We start from the raw sequence: 11396 nt of genomic DNA on the forward strand, positions 1-11396 counted from the left end.
GTTTGCTATGGTTGCCTGCATGAAACGAAGCCAAATAGATATAAGAAGAAACTACAAAGAGACAGTGGTATCCAATAAAGGAAACACTTACCTTCTCTAGTCACCTAAAGACAGAATGAGTATTTATATACTGCAGCACTTTTTAACCTCATTTGGGGCAATCTGATGAAAACTGGTCAGGTCTTCCCAGAACGAAAATGCATATCCACACATGCAAGTCAAGTTCTCAGACAATACCAAGAAGTTCAGCAGACCTCCCACAGCCCGTTCGTGGACTTCACATGAAGAATATCCCTTTTTACCACTTTGCGACTAAAAAAGCACCTTCATGTGCATTATCTTAGGACTAGTGATGCTGGAGAAATCAAGGTTGAATTATGAAACCCACTGAGCAGGTGAAGAACATGAATCTCAGAGAGGTGAAGTCATTCGCCCAAGGTCACACAGCCAGTAAATCCTGGATCACGGATTGCATCTAGGTGTGTCAGGTGCCAGATTCGAGGGGCCCTGCCAATGCACACTGTTGTTTCTGTGTCCCCAGATGTGTTTAATCTGGCTATGTTACCTCTTGGCAGGCAGATAGAGGTGCTGTCAGCATTGACAGGGTGCATATGAAATACCTGGAAACTGTATAAAGTGCTTTACAAGTCAGAAAGCACTGTACGTTATCAGAGAGGCTATAAACCATGGGCAAGGGCGTGTGTGTGTGTACTCTGGAGGTAAACTGTCCAGCTATGAATCCCATTTTGGCCACTTTGTGGATCTGTGGTCTTAGGAAACTTACTTTTTTTTAATAAAGATTTTTATTTATTTATTTTTAGAGGGGAAGGGAAGGAGAGAGGGAGAGAAATATCAATGTATGGTTGCCTCTTGTGCATCCCCTGTTGGGAACTGGCCTGCAACCTAGGCATGTGCTCTGACTGGGAATCGAACCGTGATCCTTTGGTTTGCAGGCCCGTGCTCAATCCACTGAGCTACACCAGCCAGGACAGAAACTTGCTTAACTTTGAGACTCAGTTTCTCCATCTCTAAAATAGAGATAATAATATCATCTACCTCAGGTGTTAGTGAGAGGCTAAAATGCGATAACATTATATACATTACTTAGTACAGTACCTGGCACTCAGTAAGCACTCGGTAAACTTTAGCTGTTTCTCAATAAACGATAGCTAGTGTTTAGCTAGCTATTATTATTATGATTATTGAAACTAATGACCATTATTACCATTATTATTGAAACTAATTCTACTTTAATAACACCATTACTCTTTAAGTGGGAAATCCTGTCCCTTATAACCAGGGCTGCAAAGGAATTTTTCTGTCCTTTATTGAAGCTGTGAGGTTGCATGGCTATGCTGCTTTAACTCATGCCACACTGTACCCTGGCCTATTCACATATTGTATTTCTCCTTTAAGAGCAGGTATAGGGCTGGTGTGGTTCAGTGTATTCAGTGCCGGCCCACAAACCAAAGGGTCTTCAGTTCGATTCCCAGTCAGGGCACATGCCTGGGTTGCAGGCTAGGTCCCTAGTGGGGGGCACACAAGAGGCAACCACACATGGATGTTTCTCTTCCTCTCTTTCTCCCTCCTGTCCCATCTCTAAAAATAGATAAATAAAATCTATAAAAGAAAGCAAGTATAGGGATAAAAAATGGTGTAAATGATGACCATCGTTTTTATGGTTTTAGCTGACAAAGAAGCTTATACTGAATATTTGCATTTTGACAAAATAATATACCTATATTTTTCCAATTTAAAGCAGCCTCAAGAAAGTGAAAGTGGACGATGCGGTCTCCCATTAAAAAGTAAGCAGTGCATCAAAGTGGCTAAGTGTTTAAAATGCAGGGATAGGCAAAAGTAGGTTTACAGTCATTAATAAGTAAGTAATAATACAAGAATAAACTATGTGTCATATACTCACAACTGTAAACTTACTTTTGTCAACCTCTATATATGTAGATGACATGGAGTTATTTGTAGAATAAATCAAGAGTTGTCACTTTTGTAATATTGAGCATCAGGGAGGGAGAAAGGGTAGGGTAATAGCTACAGTGCTGGGAATTGTGCAAAATCCACAACTTCCAACATTCAACAGTAAAATCTTTAGAAGCATTAGGTTTCCCTTGGTGATTCTGTCTTTGTCACTAATGTCTGTAAACTTCCTTTGTTGGCGGATAGTTGTTAGATTAGGAAAGACAGTTGGCAAATATGCCCCTTCAGATTTAAATAGCAGATAACATTTAAATTGAAAATCGATTAAAGGAAATTTGGTAGATTGATTTTAGGAGGCTTTATCCTATTTTTCCAGCAATAGAGTTTTCTAAGATTTATTCTGTCCTCCTAATAAAAGCAGCTGGAAGTGGTCTGGTTACATGCAATGTTTTTAATTACAAACAACATACCCTATGTTTTTGTACACTACTGAATAGTGTTATGCAAACATACTGGCAAAATCCATTTGCATTAAATTTTAATTGCCTTTGATTTTGTAGGACTTGAGAGAAAATTTAGTCTTTGAACAATGTAAACTACCAACCAAGACGTCACGTTTACTATGTGATGCTTTATTTTTTATTTCCAGGCTGAAAGTTCTCTTCAATGTCCCAACTTTCTGTAGCTCTTGCAAAGGAGATAATTGACGTCAGTGAAGGAATTGACAAGGACAGGTTGGTGGATACAGAATAGTCACGGGGATGTGAAGGGCGCCGTAGGGAGTACAGTCAATAATGTATGTGTGATGGGTACTGGAAATATCAGGGGGACCACTTTGTAAAGTATATGATTGTCTGCCCACTGTGCTGCACACCTGAAACTAATATAAAATAATACTGAAGGTGAACTGTAATTGAAAAAAAATGGTAATTGACAAAACAAAATTAATTCATGTTTTATACAGTACAAAAATAAAGTAGAGACCTAGAACTTTAAGAACTGGTTACTGAAAATGATCACATGCCTATCTCTGTAAAGTGAGATGGAGAGTTGAGGTGCAAGTTAGCAGGGGGAAAAGTCCCACATTTACCTCAATTATTTTATTTAAAGGTTTGCTTACTTTCCCTCCTTCAATGCAATGATCTGGGCTTCCCTCTCTCAAGGCCAGTTTCACTTCTTCTGAGATATAATGCATTTGGCTGTGCTCTCAGAGTGCAGTGTCTTTTTCTTCATTTATTTTAGTATTTCACCTTTAGTGGGAATGCCACCACAGCTCATAATAACTATCTACACTCACTGAAAACAGCACATATTTAGCAGACATTTCGTATTTTAAAGCAACCTCTACAATGCTGCCTTAAAGTGCAAGTTTCTAGTGCTTCTGTTTGTTTGACTTAATTCTCCACCATAAAAAATAAGGAAGATATTTGAAATTAAAAGTACCTGATTTTGACCTATGTGTGAATAACAATGGAGGCATTTATTGTAATTAAGGGGACTAGCTTCACTGCTCTTCCCAGCCTCCTAGTTTCCAAATGGGTGGGAACTTTTTTTGCATCACAAAAGAAAGTAAAGGGTGGGGCCCTGGCTGGTGTAGCTCAGTGAATGGAGCCCAGGCTGCAAACCCTAGGGTTGCTGATTCTATTCCCAGTCAGGGCACATGCCTGGGTTGCAGGCCAGGTCCCCAGTAGGGGGCGTGTGAGAGGCAACCACACATTGATGTTTCTCTCCCTTTCTCTCTCCCTACCCTCTCTGTAAAAAATATTTTTTTAAAAGAAAGTAAAAGGTGGGAAATTAGTAAAGATTAACATATATACCTTTCCCCACCATTTCTTTTGCCTAGTTGCCAAAGCTCAGCACTGAATAAAACAGGAAAGAATTGCTCAAAAACTACAAACCATGAAGCTAATGTAATAGAATCTATATTACATGCACGTAGTCAGTAGTTTTAGAAAAGAGCTATCAGCCACACTGACCAGGGAGTTATTTCCTCATGTTATTTTATTTTTAAAATTTTTTATTTTTATTTTTATTTAATTCTTGTTCAAGTACAGTTTTCTGTCTTATATTCCCAGCCCTGCCACCCCCCAGTGCTCCCCACCTCCCTCCTATTTCCGCTCCCCCACCTTAGTTATTGTCCATGTATCCTTTATACTTGTTCATGTGAGTCCTTCCCCCTTTCCCCTGTGATTTTCTCCCCTCTCCCCTCATATTATTTTAATATGAAACAGTATGAAGGGCAGTCTAGAATAGAGAAGGGACTGTCACTGAGGAAACATGTGCCCCAGGGGTAGCTTCTGCTATTGTTGCTTGCAATTATTTCTTTTCAGAGGGGATTGTAGCTTTTCAAAATGATGTTCCAGAAAGATATTGATCCAGAGTATGAAAAATGAGGTCCTCTATTTTTGTATGAAGTAACAGGTGAAATGATGAGCAATCAATGATAGACGGGCCCAGGCTTGAGTAGAATGGTACTTGTTACCTGGCCTTATTTAATGTTTCTGTCTTTGTTGCAATTATTAAGTGGCACACTTAGTCTTATTTTCTTCTCTTTTTTCTTCTACCAGATTTTGACCAAAAATACTTGGACAGCAAAATTCTGTTGAGTTAATGTGGATGAAGTAGCTTGTCCGGAAGTTCCACACCGCTTTAGCAGATTCTAAACCAGGGCCCTCAAACTCATTTTCACAGGGGGCCACATCAGCCTCACTGTTGCCTTCAAAGAGCTGACTGTAATTTTAGGACTGTGTAAATGGAACTACTCCTTAACGGTTAAGAGAGAGCTTGGCACTGCCGCCGGGTAGAAACAAGGCACCAGGCCAGATAAAACAAGGTGGAGCTCCAGATTCGGCCCGCGGGCCTTGTGTTTGCCACCCGCACTCTAAAAAGAACTTTAAGTCACATTTTTCTTTCACTTCAGTTTGAGGGGAAGGTGTGGGCTAGGTTCCTTTGATATCATGGCAGGGGATCTTCTGGTCTATTACGCCACGTGCATTGGAAAATTCCTTTAATTCACCTTAGCTTCATGTCAGGCAACTCTGCAGCGTGCCAGGCTATGCCCTAGACATCTCCAGCTTCCTGAGAAGTGAGTCAGTCAGACACTTTCCTGCCCACCTGCGACTCACCTTACAGAGTCCCCCAAACAATAGTGTTTCTTCCCATTCTGAGTGCCAAAGATATTTGCCGCTTGCTGAGCAAGAGTCAGAGTTGGATGAGCTGGGGGTTGGGGATGGATGGTTCTTTAGTCAAAACCACCAGAGAATTCTCTGTTGTTTCTGAGCTTAGCCAAGGATCCTGATAAGAGAGAGAAAGGTGTGGGGGGAATGTCGTGAGGGATTTCAGAAAGTCACCCCGCACTCACCTAGGCCGTTCCCACACAGTGGTTTGGGGTATGGCACCGCTCTTAGGTGCTTAAGGTTGGGGGAAAGCAGCATGAGGTCTTGAAAAGAGTTTGGGACTTGGAACCACTGGCTGGTAACTTGAGTCCCTGCTGTGTGACTCAAAGCAAGTCAGTGCACCTCTCTGAGCCCTGCCAACTTCCCAGGGCTATGGTGAACCTCTCATCCAACAATACATATCAAAGCATTTTTTTAAAACCACAAAACACTAAATCAACTATTAGTTATTTGTGTGAGAGCTCAGGACTTCAAATGCAGATCAAGCCATCAAATTAAATGTGAGAATGAAACTCTAAGAGAAGTCATGAGATTTTTTTGGTCAATTTAACTCCTTAAATTATCATACTTTATACACCCAAATTTTCTCACATCAGTTTTACTCCTGTTATTGACCTTCCTTAACATTCTCTCCCCTTAATGATGAGTTTGCAGTCTTCCCTGACATAGTCACAATCCTGGAAGGTAGACTCTATATTGATCTGTTTGAAGAGAGCTTTTTCCTATTCCATCCTTTACCTCTATCTCTTCCTGAGCCTCCCAAGTTAAGCTGAGGAACCAGCCCGCCCCGCTAGCCTTCTGTGCCCTGCACCTAAAAGGATTTGCCCCGCACTGTGGGGCACCAGGGAAAGATTTGCTTCAAAGAGGGGATGAAATCTTGGGAACTCCTAATTACACATGGGTAACAATGGCAGAGATTCCCGCCTGACTGAAGGCTCTCAGAGACTGGGGCTTTGTCTAGACCGGGAAGGGGAGTGTCAGAAGTATAGTCATCCCGGGGGTCCAGGTGAGGAAGAAGAATGAAGATGAGAATGGACAATTCAAATTCACTTGCACGGTTCTAAACTTTGGATTTGGGCTCTTCTTTACTTGGAACGTAGATCTTCCAGTTTGTAGTGATTATTTTCAATGGGTCGAATAAATGACTGGGGTGGAGACAGGATGCCCTGAAAATATGAATTACAACTAGATTAAATTGCCTACCATATATAACTTGAAACGGTCTTTTCCCTTCAAAATAGGGCTTTCGTCACATAGCATGCAATCAGTGATCTGTTATATTATCTTTATATCAGCTTTCCGAAAACATCATAAATCCATAATGTAGACTAAGTCTTTAAAATTGCTGGGAGAATGTTCTGTATAAAACAAAACAAAACAAAACCTGGAACAATAAAGGCTATAGCTATAAGTATAGACACTTAGAAGTAAGTTAGAAGAATAGCTATTTTATTCCCTGTCCTTTTCACGTACTATGAAGATTCAGAGAGGTATTATTTGGCAGGCGGTATTATTTGAAGGCAGGTGTTAGGCATGCAATTATTATAAAGACTCTGTGAGGAGAATGGCCACACGATACAAATTTATCTTTATTCTAATATAGTTTACAGAGTTTTTTCCTGACAAATTACACTACACTTTATGGAAATGTAACATTTTGTATGAATGGGAAGGACAATCCTGGTTGCATGCTAATGAGGGAGACAAAGTAGCCTCACTCTTATTTGCAACTGGCCCAGACCTTTCCATTAGCAAATTAAAATCTGTTCAAATTTATTTACTAATATATTAGGAGAAGCTTCAGGCTAACCCCTTGACCTGTATTATATAGCAAACAACTGTAGCAGTGAAAATAATTAATAGCATGTAATGCACCTCCTGTTTATTTCTTCTTCTTGCCCAGAGGTCAGCTGTATAGTGGGTGTGCTATCTGCATTCAGTTACATGGTTATATTTACTTTAAAATTATCAATTATAGTTTTAAATGACTTCCCTTAATTGCGGTCTTCTCATTCAAGTGTGATACATATCATATGTATGCTTTGTGTTTATTTCTACATTATATCACCTGCTCCTGACCAATTCTGAGAGGAGCCTATTCTTTTGAAAATAATGTCTCCTGAAGCCTGTTGTGTTTGTGTTTACTGCACAATGACGAGAGCCATGGCTTTGTTCATCCTCATTATACCAATACTGAACCAATTAGTGTTCACTCTCTATATCTAGGAAAAACCTTCACTCAATTATCTTGTGGATCCTTAAAAGAGAGGTTTGGTTGCTAATGGACTTGGAATTTGCAATGCGAATGTCAGGGTCTGCAGAGCTTCCCAGGAATAGGAACACAGGCTTTGCTGACCTCTGCTGTCTATTTTAAAAGGCACTGCTGTTTTTTTTTCCCCCTCGCTGCAGAGTTGTTTCTGAGCACCACTGAGTGTCTCATTCTACTGGAAAACTAGCCACAATTTTGAGCAATGGAAATGAAAGTGCTGTTGGGATAGCAAGTGCAGATAGTAACAGAAGCAGCTGGTCTGTGCCTGTCTCATTCAAGAGCCAAGCCCATGCAACTTTCACAAATGCACGTTAAAATTTGGTGCCAGGAATTCTCACACATGCAATGCTGTCCTGTTGTTGCAATATTTTCAAAGTCTTTGTCAGGAAATTTCCCAATATCTCATTGGTTCGGAATAACATCTGGGATGGTTTGATGATAAGAGGGTCCTCCAGGTACAAATAAGTCTCAAAGAAAAAGGGCAGAAATGAAATTATAATGGGTGGGGTAGGGGGCTGTGGTGGGGTGAAAATGGGGACAACTATCCTTGAACAATAATAAAAAAAAGAAATAGAATGACAAATTATGGAAATGGTTTGTGATACAGAGGTGCAGGGTAGCTGGGTGAGTGGGACACTTCTAATATCTGCGTGACAAAAGCGAAATGTTAATTTCCTTTTGTTTATGATCCCAGGGAATTGCATCCTCCTTTCTCTCCAAAATTACCCAGGTGAAGTTTTTTCCTTTTTTCTGGCATAGTTGGCCTGTTTGTAAACCTCAGAAGCAACTAAGAGCTGGGGTGAGGAAAGGTCAGGGCAGGTTCTTGGATGAATTCTCTGGAGCATACATCATGTTGGTATCCGCACATTGCATGCCACAAAGTAGGGCCAAGAAGGCTGGATTGTTACTTTTCTTGTCTGCTCAAGCATAAGCCTATAGTAGCGCAAGTATAGGTGTGGCTCTGTTTCCTGTTTCTACATAACCCAGGCTGGGCAGATACCTTGAGTGACAGCAGTCCTTTTCATTCACATGATATTCTAGGTCTATTGACATATTTCAAATGATCTACAAAGTGGCGGCAATAGTTATTTGTCTGTTTTACAGATGAGCAAATAAGTACAAAAATTAAGTGACATGAACAAAAGCCACTGAGCCGAAACATGGTAGACATGGAATAGAACCAGAATTCACAACTTCAGTGGCTTCAAAAAGGCATTTAGCTCTGGGAAGACTGACATCCCAAACCCTCGTGACGTGCATGTCACGCACTAGCACCATCTCTTTCCTGGGAGTGCCCAGCCTTTCCTAACTTTCTTCCTTTACCTCCCTGCTACTCTCTTTCCAAATTCCTGGCCGTGTCTTTCATCCTTTTCCCAGCCTTCCCTGAGGCAGCCACTATCTTCCTTTGACTCAGAGCCCACGGAGTCACAACGTGCCCCTTCCTTGTTTGGATCCATATTCCTCCTCTTCCGAGGAGAAATTAAAAGACTTGCTTATCTATGAGAAATAAATCTTTGGGGCCCTGGCTGGTGTAGCTCAGTGGATTGAGCGTGGGCCTGCGAACCAGAGGATCGCGGTTCGATTCCCAGTCAGGGCACATGCCTGGGTTGCAGGCCAGTTCCCTGCAGGCCAGTTCCCAGCAGGCCAGTTCCCAGCAGGGGACGCACAAAAGGCAACCATACATTGATGTTTCTCTCCCTCTCTCCTTCCCCTCTAAAGATAAATAAATAAATAAAATCTTAAAAAAAAAATAAATCTTTGGGTAATTAGACTAAATTACCGTGCTGATGCCATCAGTGGCACTACTTTTGCCCGTAACATTTAGCCTCTTCTACAAAATGGCTATCAGCTCATTGTCTACCGGTAGGATTAAGTTCCCTATTGAGAGATGGCATAGGACAGTAGACTCTTAGGTGGTTCTTTGACAAGTTGCAATCATTCTGTTTATTGTTCTGATTGACAGTTTCTTCTGTAGTGATAAACAAGTACATTTTCCATAGTTCAGTGGTTCCTAGCCTTGAGGCTACACCAGGCCTTTACTGCAGACGCAATGAAAAATATCTCATAAAATAAATAAAATGTAGCTTTTAAACTGTACATTAATAGTTATGCTTAGTTAAATACAAATTGATTTTAAAATATTATTGACTTGATAGCAGCAGTTGTTTTTTCAAGATTTTATTTATTTTTAGAGATAGGGAAGGAAGGGAAAAAGAGAGGAGAGAAACATAGATTCGTTGTGTCTCACACTCCCCCTACTGGGGATCTGGTCACAACCCAGTCATGTGCCCTGACCTGGAGTCAAATGAGGGACCTTTCGGTTGTCAGGGTGAGGCCCAGCCCATTGAGTCATCCTGGTCAGGAATGACTCAAGGTAGCAGTTTATCAGGTAAGAGTTCCTAAATCAACAGATAACTTCAATCATGTGAAAAGTCAATGAAACATTTCAGTGTAAAAATGGTATTTTCTTTAAAAAGAGAGAATCTATAGCAAAAAGAACTGAGCTGGAACTCAGAGGACCTGGGTTTTAATGGTGTCTCAGTTATAAGCTCTGGATCCACTATGTACCTAGTGATTTGGATCAAATGAGTTCTTCTCCAGTCCTCTATTTCCCAGTCTAATAAAACAATGTATTGCTAAATATCTATTGTGATTCTATTATGCTAACATGTGTTCGGTACTTGTCAACATGCCATTCAGAAGCCTTTTAAACATTCACAGTGGCCCTGCGAAGTCGGTGTTGTTATCTCTTTTCCAGAGAAGGAAAATGAAACACATAGAAGGAAGGTATTTGTTCTTTCCCATTTCTGTATTATATAACACTTTTTAATAAAAGGGCCTCAGCCCTGGCCAGTGTGGCTTGTTTGGCTCAGTATCATTCCGCAAACCAAAGGGTCGCAGGTTCAATTCCTGGTCAGATAACATTCCTGGGTTGCGGGTTTGGTCCCCAGTTGGGGCATGGGTAAGAAGCAACTGATTGATGTTTCCCTTACACATCATACATGATGTTTCTCTCCCTCTCTTACTCCCTTCCTTCCCCTCTCTCTGGAATCAATAAAAGGAAAAAACATAAAAGAGTTTTGTAAATGTAAAATGTAAATGTAAAATATTAAAGATTCATGTGGTTAGGAATTCAGTTCATTTTATTTTTCCAAGTACAGTTGATTCTGCAGTTACTACTTAAGGGATCCTTTTTTCACTTATTTGAAATTCAGACTTTATCATACACTGAATTCCTATATATGCAGCATCTGCTTCTGGACTCCACTCTGGTCCATTGGTCTGTCGTCCTTGTCCTGTGCTGTTTCACTGTTAGAATGACTAGTCTAAAGCGTTTTGATATTTTGTAAGGCGTGTGCAACTTCTTTATCCCTTTTCAGTAGTTTATACCGTTTTAAAAACATTCCAATCATTTTTGCCCATTTTCTCTTCTGGATAAATAGTTAGACTGAGATTTCCAGATTCAATGGGAAAATGTATTGAATTAAAATTAATTTGTGCAGAACTGACCTTTGCAGACCATGGGAGATGTTTTCAATTATCCTCTTCATCTTTCATACCCCTTAGTAATTATAGTTGCATTCATGTGGGTCTTAGGTATTTTGTGTTAGGTTTATTTCTAGAAATTATTGTTATCGCTATTATAAATAGGTAGAACTATTTTTGAACAATGGGTAAGATTGAGATTTCAGGAATAAAAATACTGCAAATGAACACTTAGTGGAGAAAATAAGCACACAATATTTGGAAGAAGCTAAGGGTGATAGGAACTATTACTCCCTATTATCTAGGTCAAATTTTCTTGGTAATACTTGCCTGATCTCTTTGATAGGGTTATGAAAGTTTTTCAAATGTGTGAGGTATATGAAAATTAGTCTTCTAGTTCAAGGCGTAGCAAGCACAATTGTTGAGGACTATGTAAGTATTAGATGAGTGTATTCTGACACCTTGTGGTCATTTAAGGCTATGCATGACAGGGTAATCCCAGAGATTGAACTGGAAGGAAATGGATTGTCCAC

Source organism: Sturnira hondurensis, unplaced genomic scaffold (genome assembly GCF_014824575.4).
Source record: "Sturnira hondurensis isolate 20B ecotype Veracruz unplaced genomic scaffold, ASM1482457v3 Scaffold0007487, whole genome shotgun sequence".
Taxonomy (NCBI): Eukaryota; Metazoa; Chordata; class Mammalia; order Chiroptera; family Phyllostomidae; genus Sturnira; species Sturnira hondurensis.